This window comes from Vicia villosa, unplaced genomic scaffold, assembly GCF_029867415.1.
Source record: "Vicia villosa cultivar HV-30 ecotype Madison, WI unplaced genomic scaffold, Vvil1.0 ctg.003609F_1_1, whole genome shotgun sequence".
Taxonomy (NCBI): Eukaryota; Viridiplantae; Streptophyta; class Magnoliopsida; order Fabales; family Fabaceae; genus Vicia; species Vicia villosa.
Genome location: NW_026706253.1, coordinates 26,757 through 40,070, shown reverse-complemented (window position 1 = coordinate 40,070; position 13,314 = coordinate 26,757). Strand labels below are relative to the sequence as shown.

Here is a 13,314-nt window from a genome sequence, read left to right as displayed (position 1 = left end):
TCGAAAATCTTTTAGTTGTAGTTCTTTTGACTGTGGATAAATGGGTTGAGATAAAACTTGGAAATCACCAACTAGAGGGATAATGATTGTGATTTTGGCTATATTGAGTAGACACCAATATAGCCAATCTCGCGATCTTTATCCAACTAGTTGGAGCTTTCCAAGTTTTATCCCATTTATTTATCCACCATTAAAAGAACTCCAACCAAAAGATTCCCGGATAATGATTTTATTAGCAAAGACATTAAAATTTCAATCATCGGCGTGTTCTCTCTATTAAAAATCAATAGCTTTAGATTGGTTTGGAGATCATGTTTTGTAATCATAACAACGGTAATATCAGTGATGGTACCATTCTTTAATGACATTGTTGAATTAATTGGCGTTATAAGATTTTGACCTCTAACAGTATATTTTCTTATGAAAATATACATTATTCAAAAGAGAATACCAAAATGTATTTTTCTCCACATATTTAGTGTTGTTTGTTTGGTGATTTCTTTAGCTGTAGCAGTTGCTTCCTTTGCTCCTGTTATTTCTTTTTTTTAACTTATAAGTCTTTTCATGCTTCGATATTAACCCATTAAAACCATTGTAATGAACCTAAATATGTAATAGAAAAAAAGAAAAGAGAAATTTGAAATTGTGAGATTGAAACAAGTAGAAAGAGTTCACAACTTTACTGTGTTTGTTTGAACCTTGGTACTCTAAAACTTTTTTTTTAAATAGGCAATGGAATTAATCTAAGAGCAAAAGGGATGCTCCACCCGATTACAAAAGTACACAAACCGCTATTCGAAACAAGTTAGCGGAAGAACATGCCAAATATGATAATTACAATAAGTAGACTTCTTAGAACACGATTGTAACCATGTCCACGATCGGTACTCTATCGCCGTCATGCACTCTAGAAAACTAAACTTCCCCTTTTCGAAAATGATGTTGTTTCGGCTCAACCATATGCTCCAACAAGTCGCGAGCCATATCACTCCCACCACCTTCCTTTTGGCTAAAGACTTCATATTTGCGGAAGAGAACGGAAAGAGAAGAAAGTCCTCCAAGGAAATCTCTACTGTGTTTCCAAGCCACGCATAGACCTTATTCCAAACCTCAATCAACACCCTGCAGCCACCTAGTAAATGAAGCAAACTTTCCTCCTCAAACAGACAAAATTCGCATAATGTTGCAGCACCGTTTAAAATACTCCTTTGAAGGAGATTTTTCTTGGTGGCAATCCGGTCATGGATCGCTCTCCAACCGAAGAACAAGAATTTTGAAGGGGCTTTGAGAGTCCACACGAAAGCAGCAGCTTTAACTACCCTGTCATCAATGGCCGGACCGGACAGCATTTTATAGAACCAAGAAAAACAGGACCTTACCGAGAACACCTCTTCTTTGTTTATGTGCCAAGAGAAAACGTCCCGTTTTCCATACTGAGGGACCTCCGCTCCGATGTAGTCCAGCAGATCCTGCCATGGCAGCGGCGAGTTGCTGCTACTGTCAGCCAGCACCTTGCTTTCTTCCCACTGCCAACCGGTTAAACCGTGGCTGCCAGCTTCAGCCACCGTCAATCCGTCTTCGCTGGCTCTAGCAAACAGCTCTGGAAAAAGGGCCAGCAGGGGAGTATTTCCCGCCCAGCATCCGTACCAAAAGGGAATATGATTTCCGTCGCCTAGAATACATTTCACCGCACCTGAAAAGTTATGAAGCAACATAGATTCATAATTGTCAGATATAATAAGGTCACGCCACCATATAGAGTCCGCCTTTTCTATCACCGAAACATCCCCGATCAACACCTTCCTCCTTATATTTCCGTATCTAGAATTAAGAATCCCCCTCCAAACCGCATTTTCTTCCGTAAGGATCCGCCACTTCCATTTGCTTAGAAGCGAAATGTTCATCACCTCCACATTTTTAACTCCTAATCCTCCTTCTTCGATTGTTTTGCACACCATCTCCCAACTAATCCAATTTATGGCTCTTTTAGTTTCGCTTCCGCTCCAAAGAAACTTTCTTTGAATGGAGCTAATTTCTTTGAGCACCTTTGTAGGAGCTTTATAAAAAGAAAGAGCGTAAATTGGAAGAGCATTTAACACCGCATTAATCATACAAATCCGACCGGCCATGTTTAGATGCACTCCCTTCCACACCGCTAGTCTATTCTTCATCGCCGCTATCAACTCCTTCCACATGGAATATTTCCTTGGACTATCTCCCACTTTAACACCAAGAAATTTAAAAGGTAAGTTATCTATTTTGCAAGAAAGAAAAGTTGACGCCGCCTCAAGATACCCTTCTCCCACATTCACTCCATAAACACTACTTTTATGAAAATTAATTCGCAAACCCGACATGATTTCAAAACCCCTTAGAATCGATTTCATACTCCAAAGATTAGAAGTGTCTCCTTCCCCAATGATTATCGTATCATCCGCGAATTGAAGCATACTAACCTCTTCCACTTCACTAATCTTGAAAGGTTGAAAATCGCCTAAAGAAATAGCCTTATTCATCAATGCCGTTAAAACCTCCGTTACCAAAACAAACAAAAAAGGAGATAGAGGATCCCCTTGGCGAAGACCTTTTTCCGTCTTGAAATCCTTCGTGATACTTCCGTTTATAAGAACGGACATGCTGCTGGAAAAAATAGTCCCTTCCATCCAAGCTAGCCATTTTGGTCCGAATCCCATCTTTGTTAGAACAAATGCCAAAAACTTCCAACTTACTCGGTCATATGCCTTTTCAAAATCCACCTTCAAAACCACACAACTACGCTTACTTCTTTTTGCTAAGTCGAGCACCTCATTCACCACCAACACTCCGTCCGCTATGTTTCGCCCCGGTATAAATGCCGTTTGATTACTAGAAACCAACTTCCCCACAACATTTCTCAATCTTCTAGCCAAGATTTTCGCTAAAATCTTGTAGAGGCTCCCCACTAGACAAATAGGTCTAAATTCCGCTAGAGAAAGAGGGTTTTGAACTTTCGGAATTAGAGCTAAAAAAGAAGAAGTGCATCCTTTGGTAAGTCTAGCTTTAATGAAAAAATCCTTCACAAAAGAGACAACATCGTCTTTAACCGTTTCCCAACAAAGTTGAAAGAACTCGAGAGTGAATCCATCCGGACCCGGGCTTTTATTCCCGTCACAATCCCAAACCGCTTCCTTTATTTCTTCTTCCGTAGGCTCCCTCTCAAGACTCGCCCTATCTCCTTCATTTAAGCACTTGAGATTCAAATCTCCCGGCACCGGTCTAAAAACCTCCTCTTCCTTGAAAATTTTTTCAAAATGAGACTTCACTTCCACCTTCACCTCTTCCACTCCTTCCACCGTACCATTCATCCCCTCCAAAACCGTTATCGCATTCTTACGGTAGCTCCTTTTCATGGCATTGTGAAAAAATCTAGTGTTTTTATCCCCTTCTTTCAACCATAATTGTCTTGACTTAAGTCTAAGCATACACTCTTTTAAGTTAATCAAGTTCCGGAATTCACTAGACGCTTCCCTCCTCTTCTCAATTATGTCTTCAATGCTGTCCCCAAACTTATCCACCACAAAAACACCCATGTCATTAATCATCTCCGCTTCCTTTTCTACCTTTAAGTCAATCCACCCGAATGTCTCCCGATTCCACACTTTAAGACTCTCCTTTAGACCTTTTAACTTCTCAAAAAGCACAAAATCCCCCCGGCCTTTGACCGACATTTTCGCCCATTCCTCCTTAATAAAAACTTTAAATTCAGCATGCTTGAACCAAGCATTGTTGAACCTAAATGGTTTTGGCCCCCAGTCTATATGTCCGAATTTCAACTGAATAGGTGAATGATCGGAAATATCCCTCTTACCAATCCTTAGCTCCACCACCCCCCAAACATCTAGAAGAGACTTCGAAACCAAAAATCTATCGATCCTGCTCATTGATTTCCCATTGTCCTTAAACCATGTGAATTTTCCACCCACACACGGAATATCTTCCACCCCCATGCTTCCTATGAAATCCCGAAACTCCTCCATTCCTCTCATGCTTGAATTAATACCACCTCCCAATCTTTCTTCTCTAGCCGTGACCTCGTTAAAATCACCCCCAAGACACCAAAGCACTTCCGGGTTAGCTGCCCCTAAAGCGAGTAACTCAGACCACAGAACCCTCCTGTCCGAAATGTTTCCGGGAGCATATATATTTACCAGGTTAATCTGCAATCCTTTCCACCAAACCCGAATACCCACATAGCCGCTGCCTCTGAAACTGAAAATTGAATCCAGTATACCCTTCTTCCATAAAATGACCAAACCTCCCGCCGCCCCAATAGAATTGCTGGCAGTCCAATCTAAATCGTTTCCTCCCCAGAAAGATTTCGCCAATCCATCATTGAAAACTCGCATCTTTGTTTCCTGTAAGAAGCAGAAATCTACCTTGCTGGAATTTAAAAGATGACTTATCCTCCTTCTCTTGGAGGCTATACCTCCCCCTCTAATATTATATGACAAAAAAATCATGGCACCACTCTGTTTGCATCCCTCCGCATCTTCATCTCCTCATGCCCTTTCCTCTCCAGCAGCGCCAATTTCTTAATTCCATCACAATCGTCCCTCTTTCCCGAAACTCCTAAATTGATTATCGAATTCCACATGTTCCTTCCAACATCCGATACCGGCGGATTCAACAGTCTCTTGTTACATCTATTAACCTCAGAATCAGTATGGGAGAGACAGGGGTAGAACGTACCATTTGAAATGTCATCGTCTTCTTCCTCCAACTGAGTATGCACCGAAGAAGTTCCTATCTGGTTGCCAATTGATTTCCTCGGAGCTATACACGCAAAGTACGACGCGTTTGCTTCTACAACCTTCCCCAAATCCTGCACTGCTTTCTTTTTTCTTGTTTTCAATCTGTTAGCCGTGATGTTTGTTTTTGCTGAGTGGGCCTTCCTACATTCAAGATCAAAAGAAATTGGGCCTTTAGAAGAACCCAATTCATCTGCCAGCCCAAAGTCATTAAAATGTCTCTTGCTAACTGAAGTGGACCCCGCCACATAAGTGTTCGCTGAAGAATTATCCCCAGGGTCATATTTGTCTTTACGAACACTGCTCCTACTAAGACCATCATGACTATCATTTAATGCATAGTGTCTGCTTTGCACGTTTTCGTGTAAAATAACTTTTTCGATAGAACCACAATTTGCCTTTTTCTCCTTATTCGTGACAGTCTCCTCAATATTTGTAGGTTCCAGCCGTAGCTCTAAAACTTCTGTACCTCTGCATTCTCCTTCTCCCTCACACATCGCTTTCGAGTCCTCCTTAGTCAGCAGTATATCGGGTGCCGCGTACTGTTCATCCACGTCATCTCCGCTGTTGTTTCCCTCCGTCGGCGAAGTGACCGCTTCCGATCCTCCGTCCTCAACCCTGAAGGCAGGCGCGGTATCGGAATCAAAAATGTTAGAATGAAACTCCTTTATATAGACTCTGAATGATTTTCCATCGATCAAAAGGTGAACATCTTCATTTATCAGAAGTTGATTCTTCGTTTTAATAAGAACCCTCGCTTCATCCATTCTCACCTTATTGATAGTTTGAACATCACATCTTACAAATGACCCGTACACTCCCGCCACTAAGTTAAAAAACTTATCTCCCCATGCATGGCACGGCATACCTGAGATCTTAATCCAAGCCCATCTTTCTTCATCCACATCCTTTATGTCCCACGGTTTGATGCTATGGAACCATCTTTCCCACCAGCTTTTTCTCTCTGATAAGAAAACCTCCACTTCTCCGAAAACAAGGTCTTCAAGCAAACATAAATTTGGGCCCAGCAAAGTGACTCTGATTGTGAACACTCCTTCTTCCAAGAAAATTCTTTTGATCTCTGAAGCGTCTCTTGGATCCTTTAAAACACCTGTGTATGCTCTACCATATCTAATTTGATCCTCCGAGTCCGAAAACATCTTCAAGGTTCTTGTTTGGAAAACTGCCTCCTTCGACTCCTCCTTGAACTGTTTATTCGCCAAAACCTCCGAAAAAGATCTTTTGTCCACCCAACCTCCTAAACTATTACCCTGTTTTGTTGGTCCGACCCGGCCCTCCGTGGCTCCCCTAAGCATATGCTCCTTTCTGGGTACCCTAGTTCCTTGCTTCACGTTCCTTTGGAACCTTGGGAGATTGGCGAAAATCTTCTTACCGTCCAAAAATACGTTGTCAAGTTTTGCTGCCAAAATCCTCTCATCCTCCACGTTAACATAGCGTGCAAACCCGTATCTCCGACCCCTTTTGTCCCTCTTAGCAGGTATGACAACTTCAATGATCTCTCCATATTCCTTCAATTCAAAGAGCAAGTCGCTTGCTTTCCACCCCTCTCCGAATTCAGTTATGGAAATAGTAGAGACCCCATCACGTGAATCTCTCCTCGAACCTTCTACCGCCACATCCCAGACAACCTTCTCTCTCCCGCTATACTTTCTCGTTACCTTCCTCCATCCCCCTTCGCGATCGTTTGAGTGCTGCATGATGTTTGAAGAAGATGCCCTAGATAGACATCAAACTTAGAGAGAAGTAGGAGCTTCTCTCTCTAGACAAAATAGCGGTATTGTTCCTATAAATTAATGTCTCATTGGTACTCTAAAACTTGTTTGTATACAAGATCTGGTGAACGCCTAGGGCGGTTAATTTTCCAAGCTTACTCCTACTTGCATGCAGCTCATATGTTATACCTCCAAAACCTAAACTGACTTCCTTTTCAGATTGTTATTATCAGTTGTTTCCTCCCATCAACATAACCATTTTCTCACACCATGGAGTTGTACTCGAAATAGGTAATGTCTCGCTTTAGGAAATGATTGAGTCGGGGGAAATCCCAAATGTCATTATCTTCTCTTATCTGATATATCCCAAGCTTACCTCAGAATTATGAATTGTCTATTAACAGTTCATCAAGATTCATTTACCTTTGTGGCGACCATGTAAATGTTAAAGTACTGATGTTGTCATGCGAGGACTTAACCTTCAGTTCTGGTTTTGGAATTCCTCAATAGATTTATAAATCTTAGCAAGTATTCTTCCTTTGAATATGGGTTATTCTACACATGTGCTCATGTGCTATTGTGACTAGGCTATAATTTTGACGAGGCTTGGAGATCGTTTAGAAATTAAATAGGGCATTAGAAGACTAAATGACTTATCATAGAGACTAGACTAGAATTTTAATTAGGATTAGAATTTTTTATGGATCTTCTTGAGAAGCAACTGTCTGAGAGAACCTAAGCACAAGTAATCACCCTTAGGCAGTTGACATGGAGGAGTTAAACTTCATACCACGAGAACAATCTTATTGATTCCACTTAGGATAAGAGAGGCTAAGTTAAGGGATTTCTTTTCACCAACCTAGTCATTTAACCACAAAGGCGACATTAACCCAACGAAAAAGCCAATGAAGAATGTTGACAACAGACATAGAAGGACTTTTGATGATTCAATTTTTGAGATGCATGAGCCTTGAACCATTCAAAGTTAACAACTAAGAAGAGTCAAGTATACTTACTTCTTAGTTCAATCGAGGATCGCTCAAGAAGATCTAGAAGGAACAAGGTATCCACCACCAAAGATTTCAATTGAGTCAATGGAGACCAGTAGTTAAGAAGTAAGGGAACCATATACTACAAAAGAAAAGTTTAAAGAAAGGGATCTAGTGGAATTGTCATATATACCTATATATGACAATTTCTTTTTAGTAAAAAAATAGACTACTTATATTACTATTTGATTTATTCTTATTAATAGTTAAGATTTGTTGTAAAACTTTTCAACTTACAATCGATCTAAAATATACCTATAAACAACACATTATAATATAAAGAGTGTGGGATTTAAAGTACAACCGAAATAACAAGTGTAAAAACAACAAGAGAAATAACCTTTTGTCTAGGTCCTGCCGTCGAAAATGAATACCTCTTAGATCATCCTTCTTCTGGACAAAAACCTATGGAATGAACAAATAAAGTTTAAACACTAGTGTATCTTGTTAATACTGGAAAATTGGAGATAACTACATTTTTTTATTTTATTTACTTTCTTTCTCTAATTACATGAAAAACAAAATAGTAATAAAACAAATATTCAGTTTATTCTTTCTATTATTGAAAATTAATCAAGTATTAGTAAGAATAAACCTTCAACTTGTTTTCCTATCAGTAGTTTAGTACTAGTAATCAATCAATATAGTTTATCAATTGAGTGCAACGCCTAATGAATTCAAATGCAAATTCGTTGGTGCTTAATAGATCAAGTAATGCAGAAGAATGCATAGTAAAATCAATTTGTGATAAATAAAATGGACAAACAAGTACGTGAATAGAAACTGATAAGGAATCTTCTGATGCATGAAATACAACTCTATAGAAACCACAAAAAATAGAGAATCAATATTTTAAATGACTAAAACATTCCATACTCAAATCACAACCACAACTCTATAGAAATCCATTCACTTACTTTACAATTGAGTAAGCTGTATACGAAAATCAAGTAACAGTAAATGAATGCAGTCGAAAATGTCACTTCAAAAAATCCAGAGAGAAACAAAATTCATCTACACATTAACCGAATAAAGAAATCTTTAAAATCGAAAACTAAAATGGAAGTTACCTATTGAAGATTCGAGATGCGTGAAGATGATGAGAGGAAGACATGGTAATTGATGTATGAATTTATGAACAATGTGTTTTGAGAAGAGAGAAGCAGTTATTGATCGCATGCGATTAGGGCAACACACGCTACAAAAACGCGTTTACCACTAATCCTAAGCCACGCGCGTGATTCGTTTTTTATTTACCACTTGTCTGATTCATAATGCAAACATGTTCTTATTCATGTAAAAAAAACATATTTTTATTAACTTAAATAATATTTTTATATAAAAAATTGTGGTGACTACAATGGTGATTTTTTTTTTTAATGGAAAGAGGAAAAGAAAAATTTTTGCTTAAAAAATAAAGTTCCACTAAATGATGGTTTTTATATAAATGAGATAGTGTGGGCGAGCTTCGTTTTCACCCTTAACCTTGTTTGATTCTGATATGTGCTTTCTTTTTCTTTTTCTATTTTTTATATATAAAAATTATTGAATAAAATGAAAAATTAAAACTAGCTAGTAAAAGTGAAAAATAAAATATTTTTTGTTTTTTTTAATGAATTGACGATTTTCAACAGGTGGATCGAGGAGCAAGTGTTATCAGAGGCTTTTCCCAAGTTGTACGCTAAGGTATCATCTTTGTTCATGTAAGTAGCAAATGCTGGTCTTTGGGAGAATAATATTTTGACTTGGGATGTGCAAGATTGGTTTAGTAATGAGGATGAAGACGATATGCCTCTTGTTCAGTTCTTAAAAGAATTGATTTCGCATTATGAAATGGTTCAGAATGTGCAGGATGTCTTTGTGTGGGCCGTTAACGAATACGCCATTTTTTCGGTCAAATCTTGTGCTTCAGCAATAAGGAAAAGAGGGGATGGTTCTGCTGTGGGAGATTTGGTGCTGAAGAAGTTGAATTTCATGTGGAATCTAGAGACTCCTTCAAAAGTAAAGTTACAAACGGCCCCTCTTTAAAAACGGCCCCTCTTTAAAAGCTGAAGAAGTTGAATTTCATGTGCTAAAGTAATAGGTATGATTTATAATATATCATACTTTTAAATCATACCTTACATGTAAATTATTTATTAATTACTTTATGAAATTTTTCCAATTGAACTGGTGGTATAATTTGTAAGCGGCGAGCAGTTAAAAACGGAAGGAATTGATTGAATAATTCAACAATATTATAAGTCAAGAATTAGGTCCGTAGCTATAGCTGGATTAATGGAACAGTTGGAAATTGTGATAAAATAAGAAATATAGCAACATTATAAATAGCAACTATTCCATATCTCTGAAACTGAGCCACAACATGAACCACCATGGCCAAAATCCCAAAACCAGATCTCTAACAACAGTAGTTCAAATTCATTTTAATACGTTTGTCTGGTGCGTAGGTAGGTAAGTGTATGGTGATGGAATCTTGATCAAGGTGTTAAATGAATCATTTCTATAAACTTTATTTCTCTCTACTAACAAGGTACACTGTTGTATAAACTTTATTTCTTCTTTCCATAAGTTTTTGTCAACAAGGATGGTATGGTCCGAGAGGTGTTTATGCTCGACGGCAGGAAAGGTTATTTATCTTGTTATCTATGTACATATTATTTATGAATTTTTTCTACTTGTTTTCCCTCTCGCAATTTTAAATCTCTCCCTTTTTTTGCTATTAAGTATTTTGTTTTCTCTACTTATTCTACACTCCTGCATTTCTTAACTTATTAATCTAAGAATTCCAGAAGTTTGCAAAATTAAAAGAATAAAGATTATTTTTCATTTTTATTTTAATATAATATAACAAACTATTGAAAGAATTACCACTAAAAAAATTCGAATAACTAGATTTTATTAATAGGACATTGAAATTTCAATCCCTAGGTCTCATCATTAAAAATTAATCAACATTTTTACATTGTTTTAGAGATTTTGTCTTGTGATATAATAACAATGGTAATATTAACGCCTATACCATTTTCCATATCATTGGATTAATTGGGGCTATTGAATTTTGTAATTTAACTCTGTATTTTCCAATGAACTATATATTTAAAAGCGAACACCCAATTGGATTTGTCTCCACCTTCTTATTTAAGATTGGAATTGAAACTTGGTGTACATTGTTATGTGAATGCTATATCTATGATGCCTTAAAAAGATTGAATTACTTATTATGCCTGACACCTAATCCATAAGTTGCTTGATTCATTTTAGTCGCCTCTAGTTATGAAAAGTAAATGCATTATAGCTTTAAGCCGTTTTGTTTGGTTGTGGCATTAGTTTTACAGCGGCATTAGGTTTCGGCAGCATGCTTTTGCCATATATATATTAGTTTCATTTTCAATATTGTTCCTGATTATTTTTTCTTTTCAGTGTTGTTTTCGATTATGTTCTCATTATGCTAACTCACGTTATCTTTAGTGCAGGTTGTAGCAAGCATCATTTATACAATTTGTTTGAAATAACCATATAGCTCCTGTCATGAACGCAATTTGGCGATGGATTCCCTTGTTAGCAAGACCTGCTTTTTCGTGTCAGTCCACATGTGTCTTCTGCAGTGATTAGATTATTTGCGATGTGAAGATATTGTTATCCTTACATTTTTGAAATGTGAATTTGCATTATCTATTCACCATGTCGGTAAATACACCATGTATTTGATATAATGATCTATCTATTTTTAAGAATACATGTGGTCCTCCGTTACTATATTCTTTATATTTGGTTAAAATGTGTTATGCTTTTTTTTATAATTTTATTTAAATGAATCTGAAGGATTAAACATGGGGTTGTAAAGATGTTTGCTTTGGACTTTATCAATCATTCTTTTATTTGAAGAATAGGGCTACTTTGAGTTTTAGTAGAAGTAAAATTGGTGTATATTTCAAATTTCATACGTTGATGCGCTGATGCAACTATTATAAAAGCTTGCAACTATTATAAAAGCTTTTTGAGGATGTTATAAGTAGTAATATGAAAGCGTTTTCTAGGATGTTATTAGCAATGTTGTTGATTAGTTTTATGTTTTTTTTTATGTACAAATCATCTATACTTTTTATTGGAATTCTTAATTCTCATAAATATATAAATTCACCTACTATACAATTTTTTTATAACTTTCATGTTTAAATTACTAATGTAAACTAAAATACGGCATTCAATTATAATTGATAAGAACACAATAGGTAAATTTATTTATTTATTAGAATGATCAATTTATCTATTTAAGTCTATTTAGATATCACATTTGAAATGATAAAAAAAAATCATTTGGAATGTTTTGATTTAGTTAGAATTGTATCGATATATAACCTTTGACACTAAGTAGTAAAAAATGAAGGTAGTGTCAAATTTTTTAATATACACCAATGTAGAGTTAGAATTGGAAATTAGTTACAAATTAATTTGGATTATAAATAGTTATTTATTATAAATAATAAATAATAGTTTTAAATTTTTTATTTATATAATCGTTAACAAAATCCGACACTCACAAATAGAGTTTATTGTTATTTTAATTTTTACATTAATTGTATTGTATGAATTCATACTTATATAATTATTGATAATAATTAATAAAAAATAGTGTTTAAAATTATTAATATGACATTAATGATAAAGTAAGAATTTAAAAAGATAGATAATTATTCATGATAGGGAGAAATAGAGTTTTTTTTTTTTTTTGCGTTAAATCATAGAAATTTAATTTAAATAAATAAATAACCATTGGTATAAATAGTAAAAAAATATTCTAAATTTATTTATATGACATTAATTTTAAGATATGATATGAATTGATAGATAATAATTGACTTTTAATACGGAATAATAAAATTACAATTTTTTTAATATGCATTAATTAAATAACAACGATTAATTTATTACATGTAAATGTAGACAAGTATATTAGGAAATTTTGAGAAATAAATTAAATCAAAAAATTAACATAATTCACTATAATTAATTCTGAATGAAACAAATTTTTAATATGAGACTAAATTAGGGGGAATTTCAGAAAACACAGGGAGGATAATAGTGAAAGGGGAAAGGTGATTAGCCGTTTTAATGAAGGAGGGGGTGAGTCAATATCTGATGATACACGTGTACCAGATTCGGCTGGACAAGGAGGGCCCATCAACTTGGGGTTCTTTAATGGATGTGAGACTAGGAAGTACGAAAGGAAGAGAGCCCGTTTCAAAAGAATTAATAGTTTGGTTGGGCGGGAAAGTTTTGTAAAGGTAGGCCCAAGAAGAAACCAGTAACGCCAAGTGAGGTTTTTAGTGGGTCTTTGAGAGTTCTAAAGCCCATTTTGTCTGATCCAATCTCTCAATTCTCCTTGTACACGAAATCTTGGTCGGAAAGTTTTTTAGGGGAAAATTCTGAAGAATCAAGTATTATAAGATGCAATAATCGAATTTTTGATTCTTTCCAACAGGGAACAGGAGGAGAGAAGCTAAGTCAGCACATGAGCAAATTGGGTGTTTCCGATACACAAAAAGGAGTTCTCGTATCGACAGAAGTGATGGGCGGCCAAACAAAGGAAGGAGAGAAGGAGCAAGTGATTATTTCCCAATGATAATCGGGTCTTTCAACATAAGGGGGGGTGGTGCAGCAGAGTTAAGAGAAGAATGATTCATCAGATTATTTCTTCAGGAAAGGCGGATGTGTTCCTCATCCAAGAAACAAAGATAAAAA

General features: G+C 36.1%; 1 long non-coding RNA gene across 1 annotated transcript; it reads left to right on the top strand.

Moving 5' to 3' along the window:
• The first annotated feature begins 9,936 nt into the window (after positions 1-9,936).
• On the top strand, positions 9,937-11,350 carry LOC131641275 (uncharacterized). The gene is made up of 2 exons (XR_009295473.1): positions 9,937-10,198; positions 11,046-11,350. It is a non-coding gene; the product is annotated as an uncharacterized LOC131641275 (long non-coding RNA).
• Positions 11,351-13,314: the final 1,964 nt, after the last annotated feature.